The sequence below is a fragment of the Muntiacus reevesi genome, chromosome 2, assembly GCF_963930625.1.
Source record: "Muntiacus reevesi chromosome 2, mMunRee1.1, whole genome shotgun sequence".
NCBI lineage: Eukaryota > Metazoa > Chordata > Mammalia > Artiodactyla > Cervidae > Muntiacus > Muntiacus reevesi.
In genome coordinates, this window is record NC_089250.1 from 213571485 (window position 1) to 213583995 (window position 12511).

Consider the following 12511-nt stretch of genomic DNA (forward strand, 5'->3'; position numbering starts at 1 on the left):
GCACGCAGTTGTTCCAAGAGCTCGGGGCTCGGTACGTGTCCCCGCCCACAGGCACCTCCTCCTCACCTAGGCAGCCACTGGCCCCCTCAGTGACTCTGGGCAAGGACTGAAATTAAAGGTGGGAAAATACTTGACACTGAGATGTTTGACCTTGGGGGTGAGATACTCTTTCCAAGCCATGTCTCCTTGTGGCCTTGACATTCCCAGAGACCTACAACTGGACGAGGGTGCTTGTCCAGGATCTTCGAGATCACACAATCGGGGTGGACCTAGTGGGTGGGCTCTCTGGATTCTTCTGCAACCTCTGCCCCACAGGATTTTGGAGGCACCTGGAGGTGGACCTCAGCGGCATGCCTCCTGCCCTGCCTCCCTGCGCTACCCAGTGGCCAGCCCAGACTGACCCACTGGAGAAGTTCGTGATCAGTGTGTAGGGAGGCCTGAAACATCTGGGGTTCTGGACCCGAGTCTCCACATCCACACAGCCCCTGCAAACAGATCCCAGGAGGCCACAAGGGCTTGGCCACTGAGACCAGAAAGGCTTCCAGGACTCTTAGAGAAACCAGCATCCTTTTTCTGGAGTCCTGGAGTCCTGCTGGCAGAAGCGGAGCACCAGAGAGTCTCCACTGCCTGGCCGCCCTCCCCCACTATGAAAATCCTGCAGAAACAATGACTAGAAGTACTGGGCATGTACAAATACATGCTCTGTTGACTCTTTCTGGGTATGGGGAGCAGGGTGTGGGGTCCACGATGGAAGAAGGGAAGGGGGAGGGTGGGGAGAAAAATGCTACAGCCCCCCCACCCCATACCTGGACTCGAGGGGCAAAGGGAGGAGGGGCCAGAAGTCAGCTGGGAGATGCCCAAAGATCTCATTTGTGAGCATGGAGGGGAGACGTCATTGTGGTTTCACAATCTAGGTCATTTTCCTTTCTCATCTTTCCCCGGGCCCTTTCTTTTCCCTTCTTGCCTTCTTCCTCCTCTTCACCTCCATCTGTTGTTTCTCTGTTCTCTACATGGTGTGATTCTTTCTGGACCAGGAGACAGCTCCCCAAGTTTACAAAACAAGGGCCCCGGTAGTGAGAGGTGATAAATGGTGTCTATAGTAATTCTTCCCCCCACCCCCATCTCTCTGCCCCAGGCAGAAGGGGTTCTCCGTACATGAGGAACTGGACTGCTTGGAAACACCTGAGTGATTTTTCCCCATTAAGGTAACAGGTCACCTTCCAAGGGATGCTCCACTCCTCCCACTCCCTTACCTCCCCACCTCCTCTCTCCTCCCCCGATGGATTCTTGTGAAATAGGGTTAACACCTACCTTGCCACCACGTCATAGTTGAGACTATAAGAAAATGTATATGAGAAGGTAGAGTATAAATTCATTTAAGAAATGTAAGTGCCTCTAGATATTTCTTTGGAGCACCATCATTTGCTTCAAATGGCCTTGAGAAGTGGGAATCTGTGGGGGAGGAATGTGGGGACTCCTAGAGCCGCTGACCTGACCAGCCCTCTTCTCTCTTGTCTCCCCACCCTCCCAGCGCCTCCCTGGTGCCCATGTACCCCTTTGGGGAGAATGATGTCTTCAGAGTTAAGGCTTTTGCCCCAGACTCCTGGCAGTGTCTGTTCCAGGTCACCTTCTAGAAGTTCCTGGGCATTTCTCCTTGCATCTTCTGGGGCCGTGGTGGTCTCTTCTCAGCCAAGTCCTGGGGCCTGGTGCCCCTTGCCAGACCCATCACCACTGTGGGTGAGTGTCTGTCTCCAGGGAAGAAAGGAGTCCATCAACTGGGCAGGCAGCCAAGGCCCTCCCAGCACCTGTGCACCCGGTCCCTGCAGTTGGCCAACCCATCCCGGTGCCCCAGCGCCGGCAGCCCACCGAGGAGCAGGTGGACCACTATCACAGGCTCTACATGAAGGTTCTGGAGCAACTGTGTAAGGAGCACAAGGAGAACTCAGCCTCCCGGCTCCTACTCACCTCACCTTCATCTAGTCCTGGCCTCTCCCCTCCGCAGCTCACAGCCCCCCCCAACCCCTGATCCCAGTGCCTGAGACCCCCACCGACTGCCCTGTTACTGGGTAAATAAAAGCCAGTTCTCTCACCACTGCTTGGTAGAGTCAGATGCTGGCAGAGCTCAGGCTCTCCCTCTGGGTGTGAGGAATGCCCATGTGTAATCCCCACAATCCTAATGGTTTCACACTTGCTGCCTTCAATTGGGAATCAGGACCCTGCATTCTCTTCAAGAGAATTCATTCTGCTGCCTGAGCTTGCCTCAGTCTCCTCTCTTGGCTTGGTCCCATCTCCCTCTGTCAATAAAGGCAAGTGCTTAGCTAAGAGTTGTTGGGCATCACCATGGCATCTGAAAGCAGAGTTCCCTGGAGATGAAAGTTTGCAGAGTGGACAGGATATAGGTAGGTGGAGACCATAGAGTAGATGGTGAAATACTGTGAATAAATGCTGACAAGGGTCAAGGGTAACGTAGGGAGGGTTAGAATGATCCCCAGTGATAGAAATGACAGGAGTTAAGTACATACCCGCTTTGGCATCTCCTCCCATCCTTATGTAAATTATCAATATTTAAAGTCTTAAAAAATGGAGACTTCCAAAATAAGAGCCAATGGCTTGACTACCATCATCACCATCACCACCATCATCACCCCAGGCATGGCACCTACCCTTCGATAGTCAGCTAAAACAGTCTATGGGACCTTATGTGCTTATAGCATTCTTTGATGAGTGTCCAGTCCTATCGCCTGACTGACTTTTTGTCTGTATCCATGACTTAGAAAGAACTTGTTGGAGCGTAACTGAATGCAACTCTTTGTCTTCCGCTGTCTTGGAAAATTTATTCGGTGGAAGAATTTTCTTTTTCCCTGGATGAAAATCTTGGCAATCCTCTGACTTACCTGTTACTTCTCAGGTGAGAAGTTCTACATTCACTTAAGATTGGTACCTTGAAATGTTTAGTTGCTGTATCAATCAACCCTTGTGTCTTCATTTGAGGGTAGCAATTTCCCATTTCCAAGCAAGGGGGAGCTAGCTGCAAGGAGGCTGCCTGCTTGGCCAGAAGAGGCAATTGGGGGAAGAAAGAATAGAAAGGGGAGGAGCGATGTCTTTCTTTTACCTCGTTTCCCAGCTTCTGTGACTGGTCCCCTTGGTGTTGGCATATGGGGCAGAGGAGAAAGGGGGCCCAAAGTTCTGGACTTCGATGTCCTAAGACAGCAATGTGTTCTCTGAGCTCCAGATTTTTGAACTCGATTTCTTTCCCTTGTGGGTTATTTCATGGATCATTTAGAGTTGTCTTTTAAGGTCCCTGTGGGAAGCAACAAAGTCTGCAGAGGGTGAGGAAAGAAAGGAACCCTCCTCCTCTGTCAGTGGGAATGTAAGTTGGTCCAGTCACTATGGAGAACATCATGGAGGTTTCTTAAAAACCTAAAACTGAGCTATCATATGACACTGCGATCCCTCTCCTGGGCATACATCCAGAGAAAAACATGGTCCTAAAGGATACATGCACCCCAATATTCATTGCAGCACTGTTTACAACGGTGAAGACATGGAAGCAACCCAAATGTCTAGTGACAGAGAAATTGACCCAGAACATGTGGTACTTGTGTGCAATGGAATATTACTCAGCCGTAAAAATTAATGAATTTGGATCATTCATAGTGATATGAATGCACCTAGGGTATGTCATACAGTGAAATAAGTCAGAAAGAGAAAATGAAGATCATATATTAATGCATATATATGGAATCTAGAAATATGGTAGTGAGGGGCCTGTTTGCAGGGCAGGAATAGAGATGAAGATGTAGAAAATGGACTTGGTGACACAGGGCAGAAGGAGAGGGTTTCACAGAGTATGATGCATTGAGAGAGCAGCATTGACATATGTACACTAGCATGTGTAGAACAGATAGCTAGTGAGAAGCTGCCTGATATCACAAGGAGCTCAGCTGGGTGCTCTGTAATGACCTAGGGGGTGCGATAGGGGTGGGGTGGGAGGAAATCTCAAGAGGGAGGGGATACATATATATATATACATATAGCTGATTCACCTTGTTGTACACCAGAAACTGGGACTTTCCAGGTGGCACTAGTGGTTAAGAACCAGTCTGGCAATGCAGGAGACATAAGAGATGCGGGTACAATCCCTGGGTTGGAAGATCCCCTGCTGGAGGGCATGGCCACACGCTCCAGTATTCTTGCCTGGATGACCCCATGGAGTGAGGAATCTGGTGGGCTATAGTCCCTAGAGTAGCAAAGAGTCAGAAATGACTGAAGTGACTTAGCCCACACGCACAGCAGAAACAAACAGATTCATTCAAACTTGGAAAAGGAGTCTGTCAAGGCTGTATACAGTCACCCTACTTGTTTAACTTACATGTAGAATACATTATGCAAAATTCCAGGCTGGATGAATCACAAGCTGTAATCAAGATTGCTGGGGGAAATATCAACAACCTCACATAGGCAAATGATACCACTCATTTGATACCGCAGAAAATAAAGAGGAACTAAAGAGCCTCTTGATGAAGGTGAAAGAGGTGAGCGAAAAAGCTGACTTAAAATCAACATTCAAAAAACTAAGATCATGGGATCATCGGATCCCAGTACTCATGCCAAATAGAAGGGGGAAAAGTGGAAGCAGTGACACTTTATTTTCTTGGGCTCCAAAATCACTGGGGATCGTGACTATAGCTGTGAAATTAAAAGGTGCTGCTGCTCCTTGGAAGGAAAACTTGACAAACCTAGACAGCCTATTAAAAAGCAGAAACATCACATTGTGGACAAAAGTGCATATATTCAAAGCTATGTTTTTTCCCGATAGTCATGGAGGGATGTAAGAGTTGCACCATAAAGAAGGCTGAGCACTGAAGAATTGATACTTCAAACTGTGGTGCTGGAGAAGACTCCTGAGAGTCCTTTGGACTGCATACAGATCAAACTACTCAATTCGAAAGAAACAACCCTGAATATTCGTTGAAAGGAATGATGCTAAAGCTGAAACTCCAGTACTTTGACCACCTGAGGTAAAGAGCTGACTCACTGGAAAACACCCTGGAGCTGAGAAAGATGGAAGGCAAAAGGAGAAGGGGACAACAGAGGATGAGATGGTAGGAGGGCATCACCGACTCAATGCACATGAATTCAAGCAAACACCGGGAGATAGTGGACAGGGGAGATTGGCCAGCTGCAGTCCATGGGGTCACAAAGAGTCTGACACCACGTAGTGATCAACAACACCACCTCCCCGACAACAACAACATGATATTGTAAAACAATTATACTTCAATTAAAAGAATAATAAAATTTAAACCAAAAAAATCACATTCTGGAAATTCTCTGGCAGTCCAGTGGTTAGGACTCCAGATCTCAGTGCCCAGGGTCCAGGCTCAATCCCTGGTCAGGGAACTAAATGTCAACAAAACGAGGCACCGCCAAACAACGACAAAACAGGTGACTTTCCCCGACCTGGAAACGAGCTGGCTCTGATCAGTGTTGAACACATGCAAATCACGGTGAGGACAGGCCCCAGTCCACTTGGAGTGTGTGCTCACAGCCCAGTGGATGCTCTCTTGGAGGGGCTTCCCAATCTTTAGCCTTTCCCACAAAGCCCTTCCCTCTGGAGGTCTCCCCACAAAGGCCTAAGCTAGGTTTAGGTAACAAACCCTCCTGCAGGTCCTCTACCCCTCTGGGGCCATATCCAGGTGACAGAGGAGGAACCATGCTATTCAGGGTACATGCACACAAGACGACCCCCACAGATATCTGCCAGCCCTGCAAGACACAGGGAGCCAGTCCCAACCTTCACAAATTCCAAACAGCTTCCTCATCCTTAGACGCTCAGCCACATCCCTGATCGTCCCCTTTTGTGCTATTGGTGAGAACCTGTGTGCCCAAGTAGTGGATATACTTTCTTTGTGGGGCTCCTGATCATGTTGATCCAATGTGCAGATCAGCAGAGGGGGCCGAAACCAGGGCAGAACCCAGGTCAGGGGTCAGGGCCAGGAGATTGAGCCAAAAGACGGTAATATCAGAGCCACAGTGGCCCCTGTGTGACTCCCCTGTACAGACGGCCAGCCTCCTCCAATCATCTCCACCCGGAGCCTCCGAGTGTTTGCCCTCCTGCAATAGATCTTTTCCTTTCTGGGGCTGGGTGAGTCCTTGAAGCCCTGAGAACTCCGGGCCTGGCTCTCTGCTTCCTGATGCCAGTTGGGAGGGAGGTGGGGCTGGGACCTCTGCATTGAAGAGATTGGGCCTGAATCTATGAGAGAGAAGGGGGTAAAAAGGGGATCTGGGACTTAAACCTCTGGAATCAGAGTCCTCCCACGTCGTGCCCCCACCTCCAGTCCAGGGGTGCCTGGATGCCTTGTTCCTCGTACTCCTGAGACAGGCTTGGATCCTAGCGGTCTTCAACCTGGACGGGCTCGATGGAGACAGAGACATACCTTGGGCAGGAGACCACGGCTCTGCCTGGGTCCACACTGGGCCATCTGGAGACATTTCCAAGCTCACCTCCCCATCTTGGGGAGGCACTCTGGAACTCTGTGCTGGGTGCGAGCTGGACTTCAGGGTAGACTCTTGGGACAGTCACCCCCAAAGTCCAAACATGGCACCCCCACCCCCCTGGTGTGCACCCTCTGTGCCCAGCTGGTGGACACCACAGAGTTAGGTCCCTCCCACCTCTTGGTGGAGCTTCCGCCCTCTCGGGGTCCTGGTCCTCGGTCTTAAGCACAGAGACCAGACGCTTCTCTCGCCTCTTCCCTGGCCCCCGGCTTCACCTGCTCCAACTGCCCCATCGCGTCCATCTTCCTGGCTTCAGGGACTACATCCTGTGTGCTGGTGAGCAGGGGAGCCCTGGGTCTCAGGACCCCCAGTCCCTGAGGTCACCTCCTCCCTGCCCTCCTCCCCCCTGGGGGCGCCTGGTCCCAGCTGCATCTCCCAGGGCCCTCCTCCCTTTTTCTGGAAGACTGAGATGGCAGGTCTTCCTGCCTCACAGGTTTGGTGTCGCCTGTAAGGCCCGTGCCTCCTGTCTCCTGTCCAGGCCTGATGGCTGTCCTGGCCGTGGGTGGGCCCCTAGAGGCACAGCCTGGATCGCTTTGCTATCGCAGCTGATATCGGAGGGATTTCTCAAGTTGGCGTGGGAACACGGGGGAGCCGCCTGCCTGCGGCTTCGGGGGCAGCACCGCGGGGGAGGAGCGCAGAGCTCCGCACTCCGGCAGCCGCTGCTCCCCCAGGTCTCTCCAGTGCGCTCTTCACTTTGGGGAAGAACGAGATCTTCTAGCAATTTCAGACCGGCCCGGCGCCTGGGTGAGAAGCGCTGCAGCAGATAGGGAGAGGGGTCCCTCCGCTCTTCCCCGTCCTCCGCACCCCACACACCCCGGGGCCTCCTTCCGCCCTTCCACACGCCCATCCGCACGGTCTACCCTCCCCCGCTCTCATGCCTGACCGCCGGCTACTCCCAGGCTGAAAGTACCCAGACTGGTTCCTGACTTCTTGGCTGCCAGCCTCACCCCCAGGCTGGCCTCTCGCAACTCCGCCAGCCCTGAACTCTGTCTCAGTTGATCCCGGCGGGAGGGAAGGGGCCTTGCAGGTGGCTCTGTGACCACCCTTCTTGTCTCCTGTTCCGGGCACAGTGGGGGTCCCAGACCCCGGTGCAGCGAACTCGAGGCCCGGCAGCGCGCAAGTGCACTCGGTCTAGGAAGCAGCGTTTGGAAGAGATTAAGGCACGCTGCGGCATCCCCGCACACAGGCACCGCGTCTTCACCTAGGGGCGCCTCAGGCCCCCAGCAGCTGCCTGGATGACTGTGCTGGAGACTGAAATTAAAGGCTGGACCGTCCTGCGTCAGGGTCTCCCCTGATGGCTCAGTTGGTAAAGAAACCGCTTGCAGGGCAGACACCCAGGTTCGATCCCTGGGTAGGGAAGATCCCCCGGAGAAGGGAATGGCAAGCCCCTCCAGTATTCTTGCCCGGAGCATTCCAAGAACAGAGGAGCCTTGGTGGAAATCAGTAGTCCATGGGTCGCAGAGTCGGACACGACTGAGCGACTAACAATTTCATGGTGCATAGGAGATTTTTATGGCAATTAGGATATTCTGTATTTTATACAATGGTACATATACTTGTCTGGAGAAGGCAATGGCAGCCCACTCCAGTACTCTTGCCTGGAAAATCCCATGGACGGAGGAGCCTGGTAGGCTGCAGTCCGTGGGGTCGCAAAGAGTCAGACACGACTGAGCGACTTCACTTTCACTTTTCACTTTCATGTATTGGAGAAGGAAATGGCACCCCACTCCACCCTACTCTTTGTTGGAGAATCCCAGGGACGGAGGAGCCTGGTGGGCTGCTGTCTATGGGGTCGCACAGGGTCGGACACGACTGAAGCGACTTAGCAGCCGCAGCAGCAGATATACTTGTCAAAACCCACAGAACTGTGGGACGCAATGAGTGAACCCTAATGGAACCTACAGACTTTAGCTGAAAATCCGGTGTCAAGTGCGTTCCATCAGTTGTAACAAACATTCCTAATAATGCGAGGTGTTTATAATAGGGTAAGGCACAGGTGGGGGTGTGTGCCATATTAGAACGTTATTTTCTGTACAGCTTTTATAGAAATGTAAAAAATCCTTTAAAATATTTTTAAATAAATTAAGCTTTTTTACAAAAAGGTGGGAACACACCTGTGGTGTTGGTGTGTTTGCTCGTGGCAGGAGAAGTCTGCCTGCCCGGCCTCGCCTCCCAGGGGCCTAGATACTCCAGGAGACCCACAGAGAGCCCAGGGGCTCCCGTTAAGGATCACCTGTCTCCTCCAGATCACACAGTCTCCACTGGGACGCGGTGGGTGTGTTTTCTGGCTTAGCAACACCCCCACACACAGATTCCTAAAGATTCTTGATGACCCAAGCAGTGGACCTGGGTGGCACCCCCCCATATCCCACCCACCACATTGCCCAGTCTGACCCAGTCCGACCCAATCCAACCCAATCCGACCCACTGGAGAAGGTCAGTGATCACTGTGAGGAGGCTGGAGACATCTGGAACCCAGATCCCAGGGTCCCCCCATCCACATAATGCTCCCCATCTGAGCAATCCTGCGAAGCCCCAAGGACTTGGCCACTCACACCAGAAAGGCTTCCTGGGCTCCTACGGAAATCTTCATCCCTTCCCCAAGCCCCACCCTCTGGGGACCTGGAGCCCTGCAGCAGAAGGGGGCAGTGCGGGAGCCTCCACTGCCCCTCCATCTTCCTGCAGCACGAAAATGGTGCAGAAACAGGCTTGAAGTGCTGAGCATCTACCAAAACATGCTCTCTTTTCTCTTCATGGGTGAGGGGAGCAGGGCATGGTTCCACTAGGGACAGAAGGAAGGGGAAGGGGAAGGGTGGGGGAAGATGGGTTGGAGGCCCACCTGCTGGGAAGCCCTTGGACAAAGAGAAGGGAGGGGACACAGGGCAGGTTGGGAGATGGGCAAAGATCTCAATGGTGAGTGTGGAGGTAAGAAGTTAGTGTGGTTCCAAAACCTAATTCATTTTTCTTCCTCATCTTCCCCCCAGGCCCCTTCTTGTCTCTTCTTGCCTTCTACCTCCTCTTCACGTCACTCTGGTGTTTCTCTGTTCTCCACTTCATATGGTTTGTTTCTGGACCAGAACACACCCCAGCAAAGTGAGCACTAAACTAGGGCCCAGGTAGTGAGAGGTGATAAAGGTTGTCTCCATGAATTCTTCCCCCACCCTTCTCTCTGCCCAAGGAGGAAGGCATTCTCAGGGGATGAGGCATTGGATTGTTTGGAAACACCTGAGGGATTATTTCCCCACTAAGGTCACAGTTCACCCTCCAAGGAATGCGCTCCCTCTCCCTCTCCCCTACCCGCTCTCACCTCCTCACCCATTCCCATGCTGGAGTGTGAGCCCCGGCTGCCTGAGTTCCCACACTGGGGCAGGTTTTGGGATGGTGTTTCAGAGGGGACCATGGTGCACTTGACCCCACTGTGGTACCTTGAATCCTGAAGTCTGTTGGTGTAGAGGGAACACTTTATAGCTGGTATCCTGCTTTCTCTACTCGTTTCTTATCATCCTCTCCACCTCCAACAGCTGGTAAAATCCGCAGAGTTGGCCCCCAATGGGAACTACTTGCTGGTGGCCCACCATCATGGGACCACCAGCATCAGAACCTTCTGTAACTTCTGCACTGAGAGCACCGGATTCTCCCGCCTGTTCCCGGGGCTTCGACCCTGGTGAGGCAGGATGAATGGCATCTTCTACATCCCTATTGCGATGACATTATGGGCTGCGGTGGGTCTTCAGCTCGGTGGGAAATGGCAAACTAACCCCATGTCCATCAGAGGTGCCTCCAACCACCACCTGGAGCAGGAACCTGACTTGAACAGTGGCCGGGCTCACAGTGGGCTTTAGAGGATGGTTTCGTAGCAAGTGTCCTACCTCCTTGAAGGGAGAGGCGCTGTAGGGCATGCTGACACGGGCACAGGGGTAGGGAGTTAGGAAAGAGAGGGATGGTTGCTGCAGCCTTCATGTGCCAACAGGTAGGGTGAGAGAATAGGGAGCCAAGTAAGGGACTGTCAAATTCTTGCATACCCTCTTTCCTGCAGGACTACGTTCTACAAGCCACCAGAGACTGGATTTTATCCTGTTCCACCCCAGCTTGGCCAGGCTGTGGTCGTCCTGGTCCGGGGAGAACATGAGGCCCTGCATGCCATCCCAGGGGAGCACTGCCTCACTCTCTGGAATCGTAAAGGCTTCGTCCGCCTGGCACTGAGGCACAGGTGAGCGGGGGCCCAGCCGGGGCTGCCTTCAGTGGTCAGAACCTCACAGTGTGTCTGGGGATCTACTCTCTATCCCGACACACCGCCCCTCTGGAGGTGAACTGTGTGTCCCCAGAGCTTCCACCACGAACACCTCTACAGGGCAAACCTGGCAGACCTTGAGTGTTTCTCTGTGTCCACCACCGGTGTCCATTCCCCAGGTTCCTCCCATGAAAAGAGAGATAAGGTCACAGTGCTAATCACAGGACCCTGGGGCTCAGATGCCCTCTGTTGAAATTCTTAATGACAACCACACAGGCAAGACCTTCCAAACTCATTTACTTGTGAAATAGTGTTAGTACTCCCCTTGCCATCAGGTTGTAACTAAGACAGTATCAGAAAATATATACAGAAAGGCCCTGTATCAGTCTTCTTAAGAAATCTAATTCTCTTCTTCCAGATCCATCTTAGTAGAACTCTCATTTGTCTCAAATGGACTTGGGAAGTGGTAACCTGGGGGGAATAATCTGGGGGTGCTCCTAGAGCCCCTGATGTCCTCTTCTCTCTTGCCCCCCTCTTTCCAGTGTCCCTCTGGTGCCCGTGTACTCCTTTGGAGAGAATGAAGCCTTCACAGTTAAGCCTCCTGCCCCAGACTCCTGGCAGCATCTGTTCCAGACCACCTTCAAGAAGCTCATGTACTTTTCTCCTTGCATCCTCTGGGGCCGTTGTGTCTTGTCCGCCCAGTCCCGGGGCCTGGTGCCATTGGCCAGACTCATCGCTACTGTGGGTAAGTGCCCGTCTCCAGGGCAGAAGGCCGCTGTGAGCAATATGGGCAGCCGAGAATCCTCCCCTGACCTGAGTCCCCCTGTCCCTGCAGTGGGCCACCCCATCCCGGTGCCCCAGTGCCCGCAGCCCACCGAGGAGCAGGTGGACCACTATCACGTGTTCTACATGAAGGCTCTGGAGCAACTGTTCGAGGAGCACAAGCAGAGCTGTGGCCTCCCGGCTTCTACTCGCAGCACCTCCATCCAGCCCTGGCCTCACCCCTCCCTGCCTCCCGGCCCCCCAGCCCCTGATCCCAGGGCCTGAGCCCCCCCACCAGCTGCCTGCTACTGGGTCAGGAAGAGCCAGTTCTCTCACCTCTGCTTCGTAGAGTCTCTCTGGGAGGGAGCCTGCCCACGTGGGTTCCATCTCCACCTGATCGAGACAGACTTGCTGCCTTAGACTGATAGCAGGGCTCTGAATTCTCCTCCCAGAGACTGATTTCTGCTCTATCAGCTTCCGTCTAAGTCTCTTCCCTTGGCTAAGGCCTTTCTCCCTCTAAATAAAGGCATCTGCTTAGTTAAGAGATATAGGGCATCAGAATGGTGGTGGGGAGGGTAGATCCCTGAAAAACTTTTCTCTGAAGTGTGGACAGCGTTGAGGTAGGTGCAGACAATAGGGTAGATGGTGAAATACTGTGACCAAAGGCTGACAAGGGTCAAGAGCACCTGTCAGAAGGGAGGGTTGGCATGAGCTTTCATGATAGAAAAGAAAGAGTTAAGTACACAGCTTCCTTCTGCATCTCCTCCCATCCTTCCTGTTCCCTGGGAGCTGGGAGATCACATGAAGCAGGGATTTATTTTATCATATGAAGCCCTACTGCAAGCCCAGCATTTGGTCCACATGATCTCATTCACTCAGTGAGAAGGGACTCTTGGCAAAACTAACTTATTAGCATCAAAAGATTTAAAAGAGTTTGGCAAAAGAAGAGCCAATGAATTT

The 12511-nt window shown here is 52.6% G+C and overlaps 1 pseudogene; it reads left to right on the forward strand.

The window, feature by feature from the left end:
- The first annotated feature begins 646 nt into the window (after positions 1–646).
- On the forward strand, positions 647–11836 carry LOC136157408 (2-acylglycerol O-acyltransferase 3-like; annotated as a pseudogene).
- The last annotated feature ends 675 nt before the right edge of the window (positions 11837–12511 follow it).